This window comes from Emydura macquarii, unplaced genomic scaffold, assembly GCF_026122565.2.
Source record: "Emydura macquarii macquarii isolate MOO-44397 ecotype Brisbane River unplaced genomic scaffold, CSIRO-AGI_Emac_v2 contig_3287, whole genome shotgun sequence".
Lineage (NCBI taxonomy): Eukaryota > Metazoa > Chordata > Testudines > Chelidae > Emydura > Emydura macquarii.
In genome coordinates, this window is record NW_027133424.1 from 3968967 (window position 1) to 3993349 (window position 24383).

General features: G+C 44.8%; 1 long non-coding RNA gene across 2 annotated transcripts in view; it reads right to left on the reverse strand.

Annotated features, from left to right (window-relative positions):
- Nucleotides 1-3055: 3055 nt before the first annotated feature.
- The window catches only part of LOC137142943 (uncharacterized), a 174810-nt gene continuing 153482 nt past the window's right edge, over nucleotides 3056-24383 (reverse strand). Inside the window, exon 3 of one of the 2 annotated variants that reach the window (XR_010917050.1) lies at nucleotides 3056-3180. This is a non-coding gene — a long non-coding RNA (uncharacterized lncRNA). Of the gene's footprint in view, nucleotides 3181-17112; nucleotides 17858-24383 lie in introns of those variants that run through there. The other variant, XR_010917049.1, reaches the window with a different exon arrangement.

The following is a 24383-nucleotide window of genomic DNA, read 5'->3' on the forward strand; positions in this document are numbered from 1 at the left end:
CGGACGGTGGGATACCCCGGGACTCCGCCCAACAGGTAAAACACTTCCACTTGGCCCGGTACACAACCTGAGTGGAAGGTTTTCTGCTGCCCAGCAGGATCTGTTGGACCTGCGCCGAGCAGGCTCTCTCCCCCTCCATCAGCCACAGAGTCTCCACACCATCCGGTGGAGGGAGTCCAGGTCCGGGTGCAGCAGGCAACCCTGGTCCTGTGAGAGCAGGTCGTAACGCTTTGGGAGTGGGATCGGCCTGTCGATGGACAGGTCGAGCAGCATGCTGTACCAGTGCTGCCATGGCCAAGCTGGCGCGATCAGTATCATATCCGCTCTGTCCCTCTTGATTGTCAAGAGGACCTTGGGTAGGAGCGGAATGGGGGGAAACGAATACATGAGGGTCCCTGTCCAGTCTAGAAGGAACGCGTCGGAGAGGGAGCCCGGCTCGCGACCTCAGAGCGAGCAGAACCTTGGGCACTTCCTGTTCCAGGACGACGCGAACAGGTCCAGTTGGGGAACCCCCCATTCGCGGAAGATCGAAGTCACCACCTCCGGGTGCAGTGACCAGTCGTGGCGGGGTAAGAACGACCTGCTGAGGCAGTCTGCCTCATCATTCCTGACCCCCGGGAGGTGAGAGACAGATATGTGAAAATCGTGTCTCACGGCCAATTCCCAAAAATGGGTAGCCTCCTGGCAAAGAGCCAAGGAGCACGCTCCCCCTTGTCTGTTTATATAAAACATGGCCTCTGTGTTGTCTGTAAAGACCTGAACCATCCTGCCCCTCAGGAATTTGATGAAGACCTTGCAGGCCAAGCGGACTGCCCTGAGCTCTCTGACATTTATATGGAGAGCCCTCTCGTCTGGTGACCATAGTCCCTGCATTATCAGGTCCTTGCTGATGTGGGCCCCCCAACCCCCGTCTGAGGCGTCCGTTATCAGAGTCACTGAAGGAGCCAAGTCTCTGAAGGAAACGCCCCTCAGAACCTCCCCGGGGTCCCTCCACCAGTCCAGGGAGGACAGTACCTGGGCGGGAACCGTGACCACCTTGTTCAGCAGGTGTCTGGCCGGTACATAGACTGAGGCCAGCCACCCTTGGAGAGGCCTGAGCTTGAGGCGAGCCAGCCTCTCCACATAAGTACATGCCGCCATGTGTCCCAACAGCTGAAGGCAGCGCCTGACTGTCATCGTGGGGGACCTGTGCAGTTCGTCGATTATGGCGGTCATGGTCTTGAACCGAGTCTGAGGGAGGAAGGCTCTGGCCTGGGCGGCATCCAAAGTGGCCCCTATGGACTCTATGCGCTGCACCGGGGTGAGAGTAGACTTCTGCTTGTTGATGAGCAGCCCCAGTCTGGTGCATGTGGCGCAGGTAAGAGCCAGGCTGTTCCTCACACGGGCCCTGGACTTGCCCCAGATCAGCCAGTCATCCAGGTAGGGGAATATCTGGACCCCTCTGTGGCACAGGTGGGCCGCTACCACTGCCATGCATTTTGTAAACACCCTTGGTGCAGATGAAAGGCCAAAGGGTAGGGCTGAAAACTGGTAGTGGCATCCAGCTACCATAAACCTTAAGAACTTTCTGTGACCTGGAAGAATAGTGATATGAAAATACGCATCCTTCAGGTCGAGGACGGCATACCAGTCCCCTGGATCTAGGGCAGGAATGATGGAGGCTAGGGAAACCATATGAAACCTGGTGCGCCTGAGAAACTTGTTTAGACGGCGGAGGTCCAGGATTGGCCTCAGGCCCCCCTTGGCCTTGGGGATTAGGAAGTACCTTGAGTAGAGTCCCCTTCCCTGCTCCTGTGGAGGAACCTCCTCCACCGCGCCGAGCATGAGGAGGGAGTTAATTTCCTGCATGAGGAGTTGGTCGTGAGAGAGGTCCCTGAAGAAGGATTGGGTAGGGGGAAAGTTGGGTGGGAAGGCCGTAAACTGTAACTCATAGCCCTTGAGAACTATGCCAAGGACCCATTGGTCCATAGTAATAGCTTCCCATTCGGTGTGGTATGGCCGAAGTCTGTGGGAGAATAATTTGGAGTGATCCAGTGGGGAAGGAGGAGTGCCACTCTCGTGCACCCCATCAAAACCTTTTATTGGGCGCATTGCCTTCGTTTGGATCTTGCTGGGTCCCCGCAGGGGGCCCTTGCTGGTCGCAGCGGTTGGGTGCCCGGTAGCAATCCCGACCCCTCCTGGACTGAGCGGGTCTGGGTGGCAGCTTTGGTGGAGGTTGTGGTTGCCTGTGGGCCTGAGGACGGGTCGTGCCTCGAGGCCTGGGGGGTGTATAGCCCTAGGGATCTCAGGGTGGCTCATGAGTCCTTTAGTGCGTGGAGCTTTTCGTCCGTCCTCTCTGAGAAGAGGCCAGTGTAGTCAAAGGGGAGGTCCTGAATTGACTGTTGGACCTCCTGTGACAGACCAGATGCTTGGAGCCAGGAGCAGCGGCGCATGACGATGGCTGAAGCTATCACCCTGCTGGCAGCATCCGCTGCGTCACTGGCCAACTGAAACGCCGCCTTGGCCACCGCCACACCCTCCTGCGACACCGTGGCGCAGTCTGGTCTGGGGGCAACCCCGAGGAGAACCTTTGTAGAGAGGTCCACAGGTTTAAATTGTATTTCCCCATTAGGGCCTGATGATTTGTGACCCTCAGCTGCAGGGCCGCAGTAGAATACATTTTGCGCCCAAAAAGGTCCAGCTTCTTGCTGTCCTTATCCTTAGGGGTGTTGCCCTGGCCATCCTGGCAGTCCCGTTGGTTCACTGCATCCACTACGAGCGAACCTGGGGTGGGGTGTGTATAGAGGAATTCAAACCCCTCCTTAGGCACATAGTATTTGCATTCACCGCCCTTCAAAGTGAGGAGGAATGAGCACGGTACTCCAGGGGGCGCCTGAGCCAACCCTACGGAGCTAGCTAAGGGAAAAAAATTCCGGGAATCTGTGCACGGGGCGCGCACACACCTATAATAGAATGGATATGAGCAATCACTCGAAGAGAGAACAGTATTTTTTTTTTTAAATCTTATACTCCTTGGGATAGGAAAATATCATTAATTTAAAAAAAAAACCCGCTCCAAATACAAAAACGAGCTCCTTACATGAGGCATCTGTGGGTCAGTTCTATAGTGTGTCCAACATCCCAACACGGTTCATATCAACGACTGTAGCTGTCTGCTGCACATAGAAATATACAGCTGTGCTGTAATGAGACACATAGACATACAGATAACAGAGACTGTGTTATAAAGGCTGAACTAAAAGGTAACTAAACTCAAGATGCTGGGACCATGACTCCGTGGTGTGACACAGATCTGAACAGGAACAAAAGGAATGGGTGAAGCAGCTTAATAGAAGATTAACCTGACTGCTAATTACTTGGCACACTCTCTTTCTCTCAAGTGGTTTGGGTGAAGGGGAACAACTGGCACTGGGAGATTGTGAGGATGGCTTGTTGCAAAGTCTGGATTCTGTTTAATCTGCAATGGTAACCAGGGTCACAGGTAAGCACATCAGTCCCAAAAGCAGTATGTGCTACAGTTAGTCAGGAGACAGAGGGTCCCACTGCAATGATAACCAAACCTCTGCCGCCACTCCTATGACAGTCGCATCTGCCTAATGGCAGCAAGTTAAAAGACACCAGTCTAGTCCTGCTGAAGTCCTCTACTTTAAAGGGAGTTTTCCTGGAGTTGCAATTGCAGCAGGCCTGAGTTCACTGTAGGTTAACTGCTAGCTTGACATGGTGATAGGATAGATACCTTACAATATTTCACCCGAGGACAGCCTGGTCGCTCACTGGCCTCCCTACCAATATTAGCTACTGTTTGGAGATCCAATTGTGTATCCAACAGCCCCCATGTTCCCTAAAGATCTCCTGCTGGGAGGTTGCCAATTGGTCAGTTCTGTTCTCCTCACAGGTTCCCAGATGACTGGCCACCTAGCAATGATACACCCCGGGAAAAAAAATCTCAGGGTCTCCTGATATTTCCAACATAACGAACTCGCAACTTTGCTCCTTCCTTTGGAATGTAGCACTGAACAACTGACAGCACTTGACTCTCCCACAGACATGAAAAGGGCAGTGCTCCTTTTTAAAAGATTGTCCCAGTGTCCACAGGGTGATGAAGGGGTTTATTTTCCTCATACTCTGATCCATTTAAAAAAAACCTTTGCCCAGACCAATAATACTTGTTCTTCACCCAGTTCCAACTATCATTCCCCACCCACCATGCACCTTTTAACCCACTGTTGCCCCTCACCCTTCCCAGCACAAAGTTCCCCTGAGCCAGTTTCACAGACAACAGTACACAAAGGAGTGATGTGGCCAGGATTAGGTCCAACCACTTTTACCTGCCCTAACCAGATGGAGCAGGTACCCATTTTGCAGTTTGGTGAACTAGAAGAAGCCTTTCAGCTGGAGATCATGCAAGATTGAACCCTCAACCTTCATAATTGTAGGCAAGCAGCCATCACTCCTCATTCTCGGTGTAGTGGAATTGCTCTTATGTTCTGCTCATAGCAACAGAAAATGGACCAGATTCCCAGCTGATGTAAATCAGTGTTGACATCAACAGAACTACACTGATTAAGAGCAGCAGAGCAGCTGGTCTGATACCTATGAGTGCTGGTGCACCACATGATTAGGTACAATACCTTTGAGAGCTACACACAGTATATTTAAAATAGAAGTATATTTAAAAGATGAATTTCAAAACTATTATTAGAAAGGCCTGTCATTCTTTCTGTGTCTCTCTAAGAGTGAATGACATGAGTGTTTCTAGGAGACTAGCCCTCCTGCTATGAAGTCTAGTCATATATATTAGAATGATAATACTTTGTACTTACACAGAGCCTTCCCTCAGAGGTCCTCAGAGTGCTTTACAACCATTAGTGAATTAAGCTTCATGACTCAGCTGGGAAGCATTAGATTTTTATGGGTAAATGTTGGTAAATTTAAATTTCACTGTACACACACAAACCAACAAAAACATATTTCCATCAGTAATCCTCAAAATTTGCAAATAGGCAAAGTGAGAAAAATACTGCTTGAGAACTTAAAATCCAACAATTTAGGGCTGGGTTTCCAGTGGGAACTGACATCATCATAACCACATCTCTCAGGGATGTGGATTTGTCTTGCCCCTGAGAGACTTAGCTATGCCAACCTAACCCATGGTGCAGACAGCAATAGGTCGACGGAAGAATTCCTCCATTAAACTAGCTACAGCCTCTCAGGTGGCTTGATTACCTACAGTGACAGGAGAACCTCTCCTAGCAGCGTAGGTAGTGTCTACACTGAAGTGCTGCATTGCTGTAGTGGGCTAGACTTTTGAATTAGGCTTGTTACAAATGCACTAGCGAAAGAACAGTTATAAACCAATATGGTTTGTTGGTTTAAGGCTATTTACTTTCAGGTGTGAAATTAACAATGTAGGTTCTAATGCATACAAAGCTTTAACTTTTTGAATCTCAATGTCTATAGTCATTGAATAATTTTCTGCTCCCCTGCATAATTTCATGCAATCATGAATATTTAAAATTAATAAAAATCTTTAGAAATGCTTTAAAATATACATTGATACTATCTGTCTAAAAAATAAAAATGAAATTCTGGTCAAGCTTATGCATAAACTGCCAAGGGAGGTGCACTGGAGACAGCCTTTTGTGGCCAGAGCATTGAGGAACCAATATAGTAAACCCCAACATTTTCAAATGTTTGGGTAGCCAACTTGAGACATCTAGTGCCCTATCTCCAGAGATGCTCAGCTCCCACAACTCCATTTGAAATTAATGGGAATTGCATTGATCTGTGCCTCTGAAAATCAGAATCTAGGTGCACCTAGTGTCTCAAGAGGACAGCAGCTAGTAAAGGTAGACATTTTTAATCAGCAGGCCCAGATAACTTGCATCCAAGTGTTTTAAAAGAGCTGGCTGAACCATTAATGTTGATTTTTCACTAAGTCTTGGAACACTGGAGAAGTTCCAGAAAGCTAATGTGCCAATATTTAAAGAGGGTAAATAGGGTGACCCAGGTAAGTATATGTCAATCTTGGGCAAGATAATGGAGCAACTGATATGAGACTCGATTAATAAAAAATTAAATGAGGGTACTATAATTAATGCCAATCAACATGGAAAATATTTATGGAAACTAGATCCTGCCAAACTAACTAGATATCTTTTTTTTGATGGGATTACAAATTTGGTTGATAACAATAACATTGATGTAATTTACTTTGGCTTGGTACCGCATGACATTTTGGCTAATTGATAGGTCTCAAAATGTAATTGTAAATGGGGAATCATCGAGTGGGTGTGTTTCAGGTGGGGCCTGCTGAGACTGGTTGTTGGCCCTATATAATTTAATATTTCTATCAGTGACCTGGACAACATAAAATTACAAGTGATAAAGTTTGCAAATGACACAATTTGGTGGTAAATCCTGGAGTAGTAAATAATAAAGAAGACTGGTAATTGATACAGTGGTATCTGGATTGCTTGGTAAACTGGGCACAAGCAAATAATGCGTTTTAATATAGCTAAATATAAATGTATACATCTAGGTACAAAGCATGTAGGCCATACTTACAAGATCAGGGACTTTCCTGGAAAGTAGTGACTTGAAAAAAGATGTGGGATGCATGGGGTGGATAATCAGATGAACATGAGCTCCCAGTGCAACACTGTGGACAAAAGAGCTAACGTGATTCTTGGACATATGAACAGGGGACTATTGAGTAGGAGTAGAGAGGTTATATTACCTCTGTATTTGGCACTGGTGCAATAGCTGCTGAATTATTGTATCCCATTCTTGCATCCAAAATTCACAAATTATGTTGATAAATTGGAGAGGGTTCAGAGAAGAGCCATGAGAATGATTAAAGGATTAAAAAACACGCCTTACAGTGATAGAAGCTAAAAAAATTAGCTTAACAAAAAGAAGGCAAAGGGGTGACTTGATCACAGTCTATTAGGACCTACCTGGGAAACAGAAATATTTGATAATGGGCTCTTTAACCAAACAGAGAAAGTTATAACATTGTCCAGTGTCTGACAATTGAAGCTAGACAAATTCAGACAGGAAATAAGGCGTACATTTTTAACGGTCAGAGTAATTAATCATTGGATCAATTTATCAAGGGCTGTGGTGGAATCCCCATCACTGACAATTTTTAAATCAAGATGGGATGTTTTTCTAAAAGATCTGTGCTAGGAATTATTTTGAGGTGGTTCCATGGCCTGCCTTGTACAGGAGGTCAGACTAGATGATCACAACAGTCCCATCTGGCCTTGGAATCTATGAATCATGTAGGCTACCCAAACACCAAGTCACCCAAAACCAGTGGATGCTTTTGGCCTCAGGTATTTACCAACACAGCAAGTTGAGGTCACAGCCAGAAACAGAGCCCATGAGTCCCACTCTCCTGCCATAACCACATTTCCTCTAGGTAAATTAATTTAATTTTCTCAGCCCAGCATTTAAAAAAAAAATAGAATTTCCCTTCCTGGATCTTTGAAAAGCTCAGATTCCCTGCACAGCCAGAGACAGACACTAGCCTGAATCACCAGAAGATAACAATGGCAACTCTTGCTTTGATTGCTGATACTTTAAATGATTTCTAAGATACATGTTCAAATCTTATATTAATCTTTCTTTGTTAACTGCTGTTAAAACTCAAACCAACACGTAGGAGACAATGGGCTAGATTGTCATCATCGACTTCAAAGGCACTACTCAGATTTAAAGCAGCTGAAGATCTTGCCCAGCCTGCTTCATGTCAAATGAACAGACATGCAGGCCAGCTTACGCCCTCAGATCAACCCAATAATGGCTGGTGTTTTGCAATGGTGGGGGAACATTTTCAGTGACTAAATAATGTGCCTCCTTCCTTCCCTGCAACATGGTTCTTGCTCTGACAGATCAGTGAGAGGCAGCTGTGATGAAAGCACACAACGCAGCAACGAAGCCAGTCATCCCACTGTACTGCATGAAAAGCACCGTTTTTATTACAAAGCTCTGCACAACGCATATTACACAAAAATGCATGTTAAGCTGCTATTGATCTTCCAGCACAGATCATGCATTAAAAGAGAGTTCTCTCCCAGTTTGCCTACTTTACACATAAAAGAGGATAAGATATCAAAGGCACTGTGGTTCAGTCTTATCTCTCAGAGACCAGCTAGATGACCGATTAGAGATGGGCAGGCCAGTGGAGATATAAGAACTCACCTAAACTTCAGCATAGATCTCAAAACTGGCTATTTTCATAGCTCAGATATGGAACCCCACCCTCCTTTGTCTCCCTATTCCTGCTAAATCAGCTGCCTACATCCAGTAGATTTGCCAGGTGGCTTCCTGTTGTCATATCTCAGGCATTATGTGTTAGGGCACTTTGAGATCTATGGATGAAAAGGGTTCTACAGATGAAATTTACCTCCATGCAGAGGACCCGAATAAGGACTATGGGCCATGTAACACTCACTTAAGCCTACAAAATAGACTCTGCACAGAGGTGAATTTCATCCTATAAATATTATTATAATTTCATCTGAAGATTTCAGTGCACTTTACAAAGGTGGATATGGCTAGGTTATCCCCATTTTAATGATGGGGAAAGTGATGCAGAAAGTGATGAAGTGACTTGTACTAGTTCATCCAGAAGCTCAGATGGTAACTGAATACTCAGCTACTGATGTCCAATCTGACGCCGTATTCATTGGGCCCCACTGCCTCAGGAAAGGATTGATGATGCCCCAGGGATTTAAATCACAGGGAAAAAAGAATTATTCTGAATTTGAACGACCTGTGGAAAAAAAATGAGTATGGGAACTTCACGGTGCCTCCCACTCCACAAGATTTAATAGGGGAGGCCTCCTAATTCGTAGTGAGAAAGTAGGGCAATCGGGTAGTTATCTTAGCTGCCTGTACATGAACGCAAGAAGCCTGGGAAAAAAACAGGAGGAACTGGAAGTCCTGGCACAGTCAAGGAGCTATGATGTAATTGGAATAACCGAGACTTGGTGGGGCAACTAACATGACTAACACTGTCGTGGATGGGTATAAAATGCTCAGGAAGGACAGGCAGGGGAGAAAAGGTGGAGGAGTTACACTGCATGTAAGAGAGCAGTATGATGGCTCAGAGCTCCTGTATGAAACTGGAGAAAAGCCTGTTGAGAGTCTCTGGGTTAAGTTTAGAGGCAAGAGCAATAAGGTCATGATGTCGTGATGGGCGTCTGTTATAGACCACCAACATCAGGAGGATGAGGTAGACAAGGCTTTCTTCAGACAACTAATGAAAGTTTCCAGATCACAGGCCCTGGTTCTCATGGGGGACTTTAATCACCCTGACATCTGCTGTGAGAGCAACATAGCAGTGCACAGACAATGCAGGAAGTTCCCTGCTCACAAACAGGGAAGAATTCGTGAGGGAAATAGAAGTGGGTGGCAACCTGGGCAGCAGTGACCATGAGATGGTCAAGGTCAGGATCCTGACAAAAGGAAGAAAGGAGAGCAGCAGAATATGGCCCCTGGACTTCAGAAAAGCAGACTTTGACTCCCTCAGGGAACTGATGGGCAGGATCCCCTGGAAAGGCTAATATGAGTGGGGAAACAGTCCAAGAGAGCTGGCTATATTTTAAAGAAACCTTATTGAGGGCACAGGAACATACCATCCCAATGTGCAGAAAGAATAGCCAATATGGCAGGTGACCAAGTTGGCTTCACAAAGAAATCTTCAGTGAGCTTAAACACAAAAAAGAAGCTTACAAGAAGTGGAAGCTTAGTCAGATGACTAGGGAGACTATAAAAATACTGCTCGAGCATGCAGGAGTGAAACAAGGCCAAAGCACAATTGAAGTTGCAGCTAGCAAGGGACATGAAGGGTAACAAGAAGGGTTTCTACAGGTATGTTAGTAACAAGAAGGTCAGGGGAAGTGTGGGCCCCTTACTGAATGGGGGAGGCAACCTGGTGACAGATGAATTGGAAAAAGCTGAAATACTCAATGCTTTTTTTGCCTCTGTCTTCACAGACAAGGTCAGCTCAGAATGGGGAGCACAAAATGGGGAGGAGGCAAGCAGCCCTGAAGGGTGAAAGAACAGGTTCAGGACTATTTAGAAAAGCTGGACGTGCACAAGGCCATGGGGCCAGATGCAATGCATCTGAGGGTGCTGAGGGAGATGGCTGATGCAGAGCCATTGGCCATTATCCTTGAAAACTCATGGTGATTGGGGGAGGTCCCGGATGATTGGAAAAAGGGGAAATGGAGGATCCAAGGAACTACAGACCAATCAGCTCACTTCAGTCCCTGGAAAAATCAAAGAGCAGGTTTTCAAGGAATCCATTTTGAGGCACTTGGAAGAGAGGAAGGTGATGGGAACAGTAAACATGGATTCACCAATAGCAAGTCATGCCTGACCAACCAGATTGCCTTCTATGATAAGATGATTGGCTCTGTGGATGTGGGGAAAGCAGTGGACGTGATATATCTTGATTTTAACAAATCTATATACGGTTTCCCACAGTATTCTCGCCAGCAAGTTAAAGAAGTCTGGGTTGCATGAATGGACTATAAGGTGGATAGAAAGTTGACTAGATCATCGGGCTCAACGGGGAGTGATTAATGGCTCGATGTCTAGTTGACTGCCGGTAACAAGCAGCGTGCCTCTGGGGTCAGTCCTTGGGCCAGTTTTGTTCAACATCTTCATTAATGATCTGGAGGACGGGGTAGATTGCACCCTCAACAAGTTTGCAGATGACATTAAGCTGGGGAGAGTGGTAGATACCCTGGAAGGTAGGGATAGGCTAAAGAGTGATCTAGACAAATTGGAGGATTGGGCCAAAAGAAATCTAATGAGGTTCAACAAGGACCAGAGGAGAGTCCTGCACTTAGGACAGAAGAATCCCATGCACAGCTACAGACTGGGGACCGATGAGCTAGGCAGTAGTTCTGCAGAAAAGGACCTGGGGATTACAGTGGATAAGAAGCTGGATATGAGTCAGCAGTGTGCCCTGGTTGCCAAGAAGGCTAATAGCATATTAGGCTGCATTAATAGGAGCATTGCCAACAGATCGAGGGAAGTGATTATTCCCCTCTATTCGGCATTGGTGAGGCCGCATTTGGAGTATTGTGTCCAGTTTTGGGCCCCCCACTACAAAAAGGATGTGGACAAATTGGAACAAATTAGCAACAAATTGGCAACAAAAATTATTAGGGAGCTGGAGCACAAGACTTACAAGGAGAGGCTGAGGGAACTAGGCTTGTTTAGTCTGCAGAAGAGAAGAGTGAGGGGGGATTTGATAGAGGCCTTCAACTATCTGACGGGGGTGCAGGGAGGATGGAGCTAGGCTGTTCTCAGTGGTGGCAGATGACAGAACAAGGAGCAATGGTCTAAAGTTGCAGTGGGCGAGGGCTAGGTTGGATATTAGGAGAAACATTTTCACTAGGAGGGTGGTGAAGCACTGGAATGGGTTACCTAGGGAGGTGGTGGAATCTCCATCCTTAGAGGTTTTTAAGGCCCGGCCTGATAAAGCCCTGGCTGGACTCATTTAGTTGGGGTCGGTCCTGCTTTGAGCAGAGGATTGGGCTAAATGATCTTCCGAGCTCCCTTCCAACCCTTTTCTAGGATTCTGTGATCTCCGAAAACTAAAACTATCCCTGTTCTCAGGGTTTGTCTCGGTGCCCTGACAGCTTCAGAGCGGGATTTTTGTTCCTGTCTTTATAGATCTTGGCAGGGTTGGCCCCCTAAAGAGGAATTGATTAAACTGATGACAGGCTGGCTGAATGCACGTGTGCCTACAGGAGCACACCCCACCCAGTCTGGCATGTTATCACATAATTGCATCCACAGGCCGAGATGTTCCGAAGTGTCTATTGATTTTGGATGCTCCGTTTCAGACACCTTAACGGGGCTTGATTTTCAGTGGGCAGGAGCTCCGTACATTCTGAAAATCAGACTCCTTTAAAGGATCTCAAGTTGGTCAACCACAGACTGAAGCACCTAAAGGCCCTAGGCACTCTTGAAAATCTTGACCACTGTGTGATAGGGAAGTAGGGTGTCGCTGAGCTGAAAAGGGAGGGGTCAAGTAGGCGGCCGTATAGCTCCCTGCTGCCCATCCATAACATCCCTTCTGTGCCCACAACCCCACCCCCTTTCCCATGAAAGGAGTCCAATATTTTCACTTTGAAAATCTGGTCAGCCTGCACACCTTGGGCATGATCTGCTAGCATCTCCACATGGAGTCCCCTGTAGGTTTCCACCTCCAGGATCCGGCCTCTGGCCACTAGAAGTGTATAATTAGTGCAGTGCCCACCCAATCATCATTGTTAACAAATACATCATTCTACCTTTCAAACCAGCAAGAGAAGATTTTCACAGGCACAAGTGACAGGCACCTAACTCCCCTGACTTTCAGTGAAAGGCAGCGATCACATTACACTCACTGCTCACTACTGTAATATTCAGGGTGCATAGGCGATGGCGGTCAATTTCACTGCGAAGATTTCTGACACAGCTCAAATGTCAGTCAGGAAATACCCCAATTTACCCTACTCTCTTAGAACTGTACCCTGCTCCCAGTGAAGTCCAGGTGCATTTTCTCAGTGATTTCTGCAGGAAACTGAGCCATTCATCCCTAACTTTTACATTACTGATCTCCAACAATGAAAATATGATTTGATATTTCCCATTTTCCAACAGTGTGCAATTGCACACAAGTTATATAATTTCTCCATTCAGCAAACCACACTTTCAAGGCCAGAGTTTATTATTTATCATTATTTATCTAGCCAGTGGCTCATAACATCATGTATTTCTTTAGCATAAAAGAAAATACAGGAAAGGTTTCCAATTGTTCGCTTTAGTATCCATCCCTGTGATACTGTCCAGAGTTCTTGAGTAAGCAAATAAAAACTTTGCCTAGGAAATACCTGGCAGACAATATATTGGCTTCCAAATGCCTTCATCTTTTCCCAGCTCCAGGCTCAATGCCATCATGTTGCATATGTATCTGTGCTACCTATTTACATTCTTATGTTTCAACAGAAGTGGATAATACCTTCTGCTTCAGATCCACAGCTGGTGTAAATCAGGATAGCTCCACTGACTAGTGCTTTACAGCTGCTGAGGATCTGATTCTCTCTTGGCAATAAAACCTGATGTATGGCTTTATACCAAGTTTATTCCTAATTGCTACACAGTGATATAAAATGTGGATGGATTAATGCAGTGTCCCAGTTGCTCTGGGTTATAGGGTGAAAAGTCTATCAGGAACCGATACAGTTTTCTTACCCAATTGCTCCAACAAAAGGCTCTACGTCTGCAACAAAAAATGATTTCAGGACATGCCCTTCAGCATGCCTTGATTAAGGTCATTTTAGTTCAAATGCCCTGCTAGAATTTTTCATGTATTTGCAATTGAATAGCTTCTTGATTCTCTCGGACATACAGAATGGGTAGAATCTCGATAATCTGATTCTCACATCTAAGAGAGTCTGAAGAGTTTTCAGCTGCAAATATATATGAAATGGTTTGCTTGGAAAGCAGAACTATACTCCAAGTTCTCTGGAGATTTGGGGACAGATCCTGGCCTATTCTATATCTCCTTTGCACAGTGAAATAATAAGAACGAAGTATAAAGGTGGCTTTTTAATTTTTCATCACCTTACAGTCAAAGGAATAGTAAATTGTGGAAGCAGGAAAGATGTCCATTATGAATGCCCCTTGGTTCACACTATTATAATATCAGCATGAGATCAGGAAGAAGACTCTGTATTCTGAGCAGTTTATACAACAAAAGAGGCGTTATTTAGGTTGCTTTCCAAAATACTCCATTTTCCCTCTAGAAGTATGTCACCAATTTCTTTGCTACAGTCAGGTTGTGGTCTGCAGAAGGCAACCAAAGCAGGGAGAATTTCACATGCCTTTTACAGAGACAGCCAAATTTCACATGCTTTTAACAAAGAAGGAGTGAGATTTTAATGGAGGATACCAGCTAGATGGAAAGTGTGGAAGAGTGAAAAGAGGTGTATTTTTCTCTCTAGTTACAAAACACACAGGCAGGTCTGCACTGTAGTGAATGAGAAATAATTATTATAATACCTAAGTTTTATATCATGGTAGATCTCAAAGCACTTTACAAATGAGGTCATTATCATTACCCCATTTTACAGATGGTATTTGAATGAATCCAGGTGTCATTTCCAATTAAGTGGCATGGAGTGTCCCTGCAACCATTGTCACTGGTTACAATGTCTTGCACTAAGAGAAGCCACTTTCAATACCAGCCACTCTCCAGTCCCTTGTCCAGTCCATGCTGTCAGCACTTTTGACACCACAGGCATGTAGTGATGAGTCTGATCTAATCCCCTGGGTGTGAACAACCTCAAACTTTGCAGACCTTCAGAATCTAGATCCTAATCTGGTGGTTTGAGCCCATCTGAACAATGAGGGAAGGTCCCCTTAGTTCTGGCAGAATAAGAACTACCCAACACATTTATCCAACACTCAAAGCAAATGTCTTTTGTTCCAACAACCCAAAAGGTTTGGATCAGTTTCCCTTCATCCTTATTATTGTCACATTTGCTACTGCCGCTGCACTTCTTGATTCCAGACAGGGCCAGAAGTGCCAAAATGGCAGATATCATTTTCCTGTTTAGTTGTAGAAAAGCAGCAGGAATTAATCCATATTGCCGTTGAGTGGGGAAAAAAGTAAAGGAAATTGTAAAACAAGCACATCCTTAACAGGATTATAGTTTAATACCGGTCCTAGGAGACACAGGTTAAGAATTGTATCCTAGATAGGTTGGGTAGCCTTTGGATAGCAGCCATGCTTTAAATGGTATTAGGGCCACCTGCCACTATACACAGCTGGCCAGCAAACACCTGATGAACTCCTTAATTCCGCAGGCCTCCAGGCACAGCATTTCCAGTGCATTCCTCGCCTCCTTTGACGGAACAAAAGCCCCTCTTTGGAATCTGGCCACTGCAGCTTCGAACAGCAGCGTGGGGATAGTGGCATGCTGCATAATATGATCTGTCCAAGGTAATGCAGATATAGGGTAAAATCCTGACTCTTTGGAAATCAATGGGAGATTTTTCATTGATTTAAATGGGAGGAAGATTCCACCCCGATGGTAACCTGGGAGTTACCATTGATCAGACCAGCAGTAACTCTCTAGCACAGATGCAACCCCCACCTCCCACACACACTGCCACACACACTGAGTAGGGGAGCTATCGTGGCTCGGAGCCCATGGTAGAAGTACTCGAGGAAGCTGGGCTGTCACGTAAGAGGTAAAAACCATGAAGTGGTGCCCAAAACTCACTGGCATCTACTGGCTTCAGTGGGCTTTGCATCGGGCCCTTGGCCGCAGCAAGCCTGCTCCTTCCTGTAGCAGGTGTCCTCAGACCTGTAGGCTCAGGAGAGAACTACCACTCATTTCTGCAGGGGGACGGTGGTGTGTACTCCACCCCCATCCCAGACAGAAGGAAACCACAAGGAGACCCCTGTGTGGGGGTAGCCAGTATTTTCCTGCTGGAGGGATCACATATTTTCCCGCGAGATACCACGGAAAGAGACTGAGAATGATCCTACACTGAATAACTGAGAATGATCCTACACTGAATCAAAGGGCTATAAAAGGTCATCCTAAGGGCATCACTTATGTTGTGCCAAGATCACTACATTGATGCACCATTAAATTCCAATACAGTCTAGTGTGTTTTTCTTCTCCACCAAATAGACACCTCTCAGTCAACTCAACCTTAACCAATATCTCCAAAATATTTGGAACTGAGAAAGAGCAAATGTGTCCGATTCTTACACACACACAAACCCACAGGATTTAAACATTGCAATGGGAGGTATGCACTTGATCCACTGGGATAAGACTAAGGTGACCAGATGTCCTGATTTTCTAGCGACAGTCCTAATATTCAGGACTTTGTTTTATATAGGCACCTATTATTCCCTTTCCCATCCTGATTTTTTACACTTGCTATATGGTCATCCTCGATAAGATGGTCTCTTGTTACAAGCCTCAACTGGCATTCACCAATTTCAAGGGAAACTTAATAAAAATTACAATAGAAAGATTAATAAAAAACAAAACAAACCTAAGTTCTGTAGAATTCAAACATCCTGATCCCTACTGCTTCATACCAAAACTGTATGTGCACACAAAACCACCAATATGTATTTTGAGAAAAAGAAGAATTTTTCCCACATGGGGACTATACACAACAACTTATGAAACAATTATCGAGCCTGATGCTATAAATATATTAGGCCAGATTTTCCTCTGCTGTGTGCACATGTAGACATTCACAACTGTATAAAATGAATTCAAAATGCATCCAATTAGAATCTTCCCTTCACATCAGTCAAACCCCACTGCCCAGGTTTAAATGACTACACAAGGTGAAAGGCAAGGAAAAAATCAGCTCCCTTGACTTCCATGGGAGTTTTGCCTGGGTAAAGACTTCAGGATGTGACTACAACAATAAATTTTCAATGCTTGGTCCGCTCAGGACAGTTAGCCCTAGATTCTTATCCTATTCCGCAGTAATAGAATAATTATGGCAATAGGAACCCTCTTTATAATTGTTTGCTGTGCCTCTACTTAAAATATTGTTACATTGGCTCCATATCATGGGGATTGTACTGTTAAATCAGGTCAGAGCAGAGCAGCACAGACAGGCTTAAATATGAGACTATTCTGGCCAATACACACAAGTGGAACTACAAGGGATTTTATCTCCTCTCCTCCTAATATGATGGAAGCCCTGCCCCAAGAGGAACACACTGATGGGGCTCTGAAAGTCTTCCAAGGAGATTGTATGGCTGGTATAATGGAGACGGGAGAGGGTTGCTCTAGATGGTATTGGCTCCTACTCAACCAGCTGACTTTCCATTGGCCTCCTACCCCAAGATGCATCACTTTATCAAGCCCCCCACCATACAACACAGCCTGGTCCTCTCTACAACCTGGAGGACCAAGAGCTCTATGGGTTTAGCTTAATTTGTCAAACTTCACATCTTCTGCTGCTTCAAAACTACTGCCATGGTTGATTAGGTTCATGTTTCCATGTGGTTCTGCATGGAAAACATTGTTTGAGGAGGCACGGGTGAGGAGGAGGGCAAGCCCATCGTGTATAATACCCAATTTAAAGTATGTCCTAAATTTGTCTGGTTTTTTCATCTCTTTTACACTCAGCACAGAAATTAGCCCTGTTTCCAGTATTTTCAATGTATTTTATACATCGTTGCAATTAAAAAAAAAATCCAAGACATGCAACAGATCTGAGCTGACACAGCATGCACTGTGCATATGGCTTATAGATTACAGCATTTTGATGGTGTTTGGAAGGCAACATCCCGAGCTATGTAATTTTCATCTGACAGAAAGCACACTGTCTGAGTTAAGTGGAGAGGCCCGAGGAGGTCTGCATTGCCTCCAAGACTCTAATGAAACATGGCAACCATATATTAGATGTATGGGCATGAGACCTCTCTCTCTCTCTCTCTGCTTTCATCTCAGTTGAATGAGCATGATAGGAGGAAAAATTCTGATGTCCAGCCCAAGTTGATAGTGACCAAAAGTCACTGTCATCTGATGAACATAGGGTGGCCTCTGTGAATTGGGCTTTCATGGTCTCAACCCAGTTTCCAAAGAACAGGTGGGAACCAAGAATCTCAGCCGAGACCAAGGTTCAAATGGGCATGGAGAATGAATACTCCTCTCATTCCTTGGTCCAGGTGGAAGGACATAGACAAGGTAGTATGTGGGGAAGCTTGGATTTCTGCTGACCATTCTCTTCCTGATGTGTTGATGGAGGGCTTTGCTCTCCAGCGCTATCAGTCCAGCATCCTTCACCAGCACTACATTAAAAAATAAAAGCACAAATTATTGCTATAATAGGGATCCCGATTCTTGTGTTATTGTTTTAGCATGAAAGGAGTAGTAGCAGGGGAAGGAAGGCAGAATGCCATGGTAAAGCTCTGAAGGGCAATGGATTCACACACTGGTACAAGCAGGTAACAATCAGTATTTGGTGTGTATACACACAGTAATAGGATGACACCAGCCATAGGCTCAGTACTTGTGTTTAGTTTTCATCAAACCTTATGACACAGGGTTGATATATCAACTCTTGTTGCACTTTCCTTTGAAAAAGTCAAAAAGTTCCTGCCTGGAGAGGTTAATGGACACAGAAGAGGCTGGGGGAGTTTTAGGAAGGAGTGAAACATGACGACTAGGCAGCTGAGTGCGTGGGCATGGGAATCAATAACAATAGAGAAGTGCTGGAGCGAATAGATAACAGAATTAAATTTGGAGAGTGACTCTGTACCAGAGGATGTCCACATGAGGCATTCAGTAGCCAAGGAGGAGCAGCAGCAGCAGATATTGTGGGTGAGCAAAGGTTGAGAGTTGGTGGGATGGCTATGTGGTAGCAATGAGGGGTGGGGTGAATTTTCTCTTAACTCAGTGGAGGAGAGAGCATTGAGGAGATTAAACCAGGCAGAGAAGTCATGGACACTGATGGACAAAAGATCATGGAAGGGTTGAGGTAAGGTCAGGGGGTGGTGCTCAAGGAAATGAGGTGATACTCAGAGAGAGAACAGTGCTGTTGCAAGATCAGAGGAGGAGCTGTGCTTTGTGAAGTGAGGTTGATGGAGGGGCCAATATACACACACAGCCACATCATATGGTGGTTCCTTACCACCTGCTGACATCAGAACACTTCTGAGTAGCCCATATGGGTCACACTCAGAAACAGGACATTTCAGGGGTGAAATATGCAGATCCACTGAGCTCTCCACCCTCTTGTGTTGGACATTACCTGAGGTGCTAACCCAAGAATTTTAGAGAGAGCTCCTTGCTTGATTTCTTCTCCCCAACGCAAAGCCCTCAAGTGTTGATCCTCAGTCCATAGGATCTCCAATCTATATATCAGATGCTGGGGTTTAGCTGCTATTATAATGTTATTGGGCAGTTTACTGCTTAAAGCCATTAAGACAGCCAAATCAGACAAGTCTGAGGAAGAAGACAATTAAAAGGCCATTTGTTTTAACCGAACTAAGCAGGAGTTAACAGTCTCTGCTACGGGGCAGAATATCACAGATATTATCTTTCTTTATCACAAAGGGAGAACCTGATTGAGAGATCATTGTTGTTCTTTGTGCCAGGGCCCTTTTAGAAGCCCCGCCAACCTCCATAGGTGCCAGCATATTTTATCTCTATCACTGTAATTTTTATTTTAAAGTAAGAACTCCAGGGGTTCCAGTATTTAGAACATTTTTGAGTCTCTTGTTGTGAAGCTGAAGGTGAAAAGGGTGAGGGCAAGAAGGCTGATCAAGAGTTATGACATCAGCCTGGTATCAGGAGACCCAGATTTAGTTTTGTACTCTGCCACAGACTTCCTATGCAATTTTGAGCAAGTCACTTAGCCTCAGTGTGTCTCAGTTTCCCATCTATGCAATGGGGATAATAGTACTGCCCTACCTCACTGGGGTGTTGTGAGGGTAAATACATTCAAGATTGTGAGGTGCTCAGATACAATTCTAACAGGGGCCATATAAGTGCTATAGACAGAGAGCTCCAAATATTACACAAGGCCTCTGGATCTGTCTTCAAAGGTCAGACCAGTTTGCAACGCCTCTTCAAGTTTTACCATCATTTGTACAGTAGCTACATGATAATTACATATGTCTGTATTTTACTAGGTAATGTTACCCTCAAATTAATTATCATGAACACCCATCCCCCTGGTGAGGATAAAAATAAAATCGTATTTATTTTTGTACTTACATTTTACTTGCCATGTAATTAAATAATCAAGTGCTACCACATAATTAAAGAGGATTTACAGGGTGTTTATGCCCTGTGACTTAACATAATTACTGTTAATTCTTCCTTTAGGATTTCAGAATACTGTTGACTAAGCTATACTTGGTTATACATAGAAATATAGGATTTGCCATACCAGATCATGCCATAGGTCCATCAAGACTGTGATCCTAGGTCCAGCCCTGGCCAGTAGCCAACCCTTCTGACTTCAGATATGTGGATTGAACAAGTTTAAGGAACAGGGTGTTCAAAACAACGTAAGGGAACTTCTGTCATAGCCATGTTGGTCCCAGGATAGTAGGGAGACAAGGTGGATGAGGGAATATATTTTATTGGAGCATAAAAGCTATTATCTCATTGACCTTGTCTTTCTAAGAGAGCTAAGCACTCCTGAAAAACTCACCTCAGTAGGTTATTATTGCATCATGTATTCACACAGTCTAACCTGCTGATGTGTGCTTATTGGCTAGAAGTGCCTCGGAATGATAAGAAGTTATATGCTGTTGCAACCAATGTTGTAGCCTGCATTTGAGTTTAATTCATTAGTAGCCCTGAGCAAAGTAGTATAATGGTTTTCATGGACTTTCTTATAAAAATTATCACCATTTTGTTCTGCCTCCCCCTCCCATACACACAGTTTTGCCTGAAATTCTGTGCTGACAAAATTTTGCATAGGAGTAACATAGGCACCTAAGTCCAACATTTAGGCACCCCTGATATCCCCAAAACCACCACTCAGACTGTCGTCCAATGTCCCTAGGCACCTAAGTCTCCACTGTTAAAGTCTACTAGACACCTCCATTTCTGCCAGTGAGCCGGCACACAACCACCTAGGTCTAGGCACCCAGGTACTAGGCCAAATGGGATCCTCATCCTACTCATTCCATTGCCTATTTCACCTGTGGGGGCCCACTCCAATAGGTGTCCTCAGAGCCACAGCCCTCTCCACAGCCTAAGTCCTTTTGTGGATCTAGCCCATAGTGACTGTCTCTGACATTTTTCTTTTGGGCGCCATAATGGTACTGGCTATGACTGACTTCCCTTTCCTCATTCAAACTTTCTCCCCTAAAAAGAGATGTGGCTGCTCACATACACATAGTCAGCGGGCTGGATGCTAGTGCATATGTATGTTTGTTATGGAATAAATGATCTGACCCACTCTAGGTCAATGGCAGTAAATCATGAGTGAACATTTTTGCCTGCTATGCATTAAGTGAGAGGCATGACCCATTCAGGATTGGATATAGGCCACAGGATGCAGAGATCAGAACACTTGGCAGCAAACACAAGCAGCGGGAGAACTGAAAAAATAAGCTATGAGTATGCACAACTACACATCTTTGACAAGAACAGTAGCAGCCAGCAGCTGCTGATAAGCAGGCATTGCTTCCTGGCCAGCCTCTGCAGTGTACCCAAAGCATTAGTGATTCTTATGACTTGTACACAGCACAGAGACTATTACAGAAGCAATGACAACAATTTAGTAAAAGTACCGTGGAGCGAAGGCAGTTGCTCCATGTCTCCTGTTGGAATTTCTATTACCTCACCCCTCCTAAAATCCAAAAAGTGTCATATTGGCCTCACAACTGGTAGGTGGGATTTGGAGCCAAGATGGGATTTTTCTACAAAGTTTGATGTAGATCAGACATGGGGTTCCTGACACCCTGAAAACTCAGGTGCTCACTAAAGTCAAGAAATACTTTTTCCCTATCCAGTCCTCCCCCCTGAAAAAGCTCCAGAAGGATGAAAAATACAACTTTGCTTTTCCAATTCCCCTTGATGATGTGGCACCGAAAGTCTAATTTCAGATGTCATTAGCTCCTAAATTTGGAATATGGCTATTGAACATCTGCCCTAGAAAACCTGGTATAAGTTGGGCAGTTGGACTCCTCGCAGTGCATGAAGTTAAGCATGTGTGTTTGCAGGATCAGGGCCTAAACAGACAAAGCCATATTAGAGACTGAGGCACATAAAGATTAAGTGACTTGGCCAAGGTCACACAGGAAATCCGTGGAAGAGCTGGGAAACAACTTCAGCTCTCCTGCTGTAAACACAAGAACATCTTTCCAATCCAGCCCTTTGCATATCAGAGGCAGGCCCCAGAATGTAAACAGAGAGGATTATCAATGGAGGACAAAGGAGAAATTTTTTCTCTAAAGGTTTATGAGGGGGGCAACAATCTCTGGGGCTAATCCTCTCTTGCAGATATCAGAAGGCTCACAGAGAGGAAGGGAATGCCCCCAGTCTATCTCCTGCTTCCACCCAGATCCCCTAAGATCTAAAGGAAAGGGACCCTTTTCCTAGAATTTAGGAGAAATGGCACAAAGAGCAGGACCTCTCCCTATCTCCCTACTTGGGCATGGTGGAGTTCCCAGAAGGAGTGGACCAGCATAATTTGCTCCTATATCACCCCTCCAGCAGCCTCCAGCTATGGTGGCAATTCCCAGCTGATAGACAATCCCTCATGGACAGCAACCAGCTGGCAGAGTGAAGAGCAGCCTAGCGATTGTTTTAAACTGTATCAGGTCTTTGGTCAGCAAAAAACCAACCAGAGAATCATAGGATCAAAACAGGTCCATTTTCACAGGAGTGACTAGGTGGGCTGACTGGCAAATCTGGGCTGATTTTTTTTTTGGATGCAGAAATGAAATATTACCACCAATATTTTTCCGAAAGTGACTCTGTTTTTGGGACCTCAACTTGAAACACCTTAAAGGGGCCTTTTTTCCAGAGGGTGGATGCTGAGCACTTTCTGAAAACAAGGCCCCTTTAAACTGCCTCAAGATGGCGCCCAAAATCACTCATCAGTTTTGAAAATCATGACCGACGTGTTCAGGGAGGCTCTGTGAGCCCACAGGCAAGTGGTTTTAATTTTGCATTGACCATTTCACACAACTCAATGAATAAAATCAGGAGGCAGAGCTAGGTATTAGAGCTGTCGGGGAGCCGATTTAAGCTGATGTTCTAATCTCTGTCTCACCATTTCTTTGTCTAACAAAAGTTATTAGTTTATGGATGTATCCAAGTAGATAGTTTGTGATTCTGCAATACAACACCCCAGAGGAAAATGAAATACTTCTGCAATGCAGACAGCCATTTAGGGGTGTAGGGCATATGTGGCGAATTTCTTCCTGACAATTGTGGAAATAGACATATGCCCTGAAATACAATATGTCATAACCCTTAGCTCAATGTGTTTGGGAGGTTGTGTTAGCTAGCTCCTAGCCTTCTCCTAGCCCTGAAAGTGAGCCTTTTTGTGTTGAGCCATCAGAGTAATCTCTAATGTAAACAGTGAGAACATATTTATCAGGACATAGGTATGGGTGTAAGAATACAAAGAGTTGCTTTGCTTTTTAGGAGACACTGAGTATGTAGGTCTGGCTGCCTTAAAAAGGGCTATGCCCAAAGGGTTACATTTCCAAATGCTCTGCACCCTGTAAAAGGGGCACCGTCCCCTCTCAAGCACCCCTCATGTGTTTGACTGTGGCTCTAGTAGCTTAAGAAAGGAGGTGGATATACCTTCTTTTGGAAAGGAAAATCTGAAGTGGAATGTTAACTTCACGAAGCTGGAGTTAGCAGCAAAATTGAACTTATTAACCACCATAATGAGTTCCGTACTGGAATCTACAAACGCCTCATGAATCTTCGATTGGAACTTGCAGCAAACTGATATGCCACTGTTATCAGTGCATATGCCCTGAGACTTGACGCCGATGATGATGATGCCAAAAAAGAATTCTACACCAGCCTTGATCAAGTTGTCTCTGGTGCATCAATGACAGATCGGCTCATCCTTCTTGGTGACTTTAATGCTAGAGATGAACGGGACTCGAGACTATGGAATGGAATCTTCAGCAAGGAAGGTGTAGGAAAGATCCATTCAAATGGCATCCTCTTCTTGACCAAATGTACAGAACACGAACTCGTCACTAACACTTTGTTCCACCACCAGCAAATCAAACATCCGACATCATAGCAACAGCTACAATCCAAGCACTGACATCTGATTTACTTTGTCATTGTCAGGCCCGGGATCACAAAGACATTTGCATTACTCAAGCCATGACTGGAAGCGATGACTATTGGACTGATCATTGTCTGATCCACTCGATCATGGCCATCAGACAGGCCCCTAAACAGCTGCAACAGAAACAATGCAGACAGAAAATTAATATAGAGGCACTCAAGGATCCAGTAAAGCATGACCTATTTTGCCAATGCCTTAGCAAAAAGCCAATGAATTTCAAAGAAAGACACCTGGAATGTGTCAGAAGTACCTGGGATGCCCTTAAATCTAGCATCCTCAATGTCTGTGAAGACATGCTAGGATTCTCTACGAAGAAACATCATGACTGGGTTGATGAAAATGATCAGGAGATGTAAGACTTGACGGATCGCAAACACAAGAACATTTGTGTCTGGCAGAATTATATCAATTATGTGCAAGTGAAGTCATCTCACCAACAAGCAAAGGCAGAGATTCAAAGAAGAAGTTGCAACATGAAGAACAGGTGGTGGCTGGACAAGTTGAACGAGCTTCAATTCCACGCTGAAACC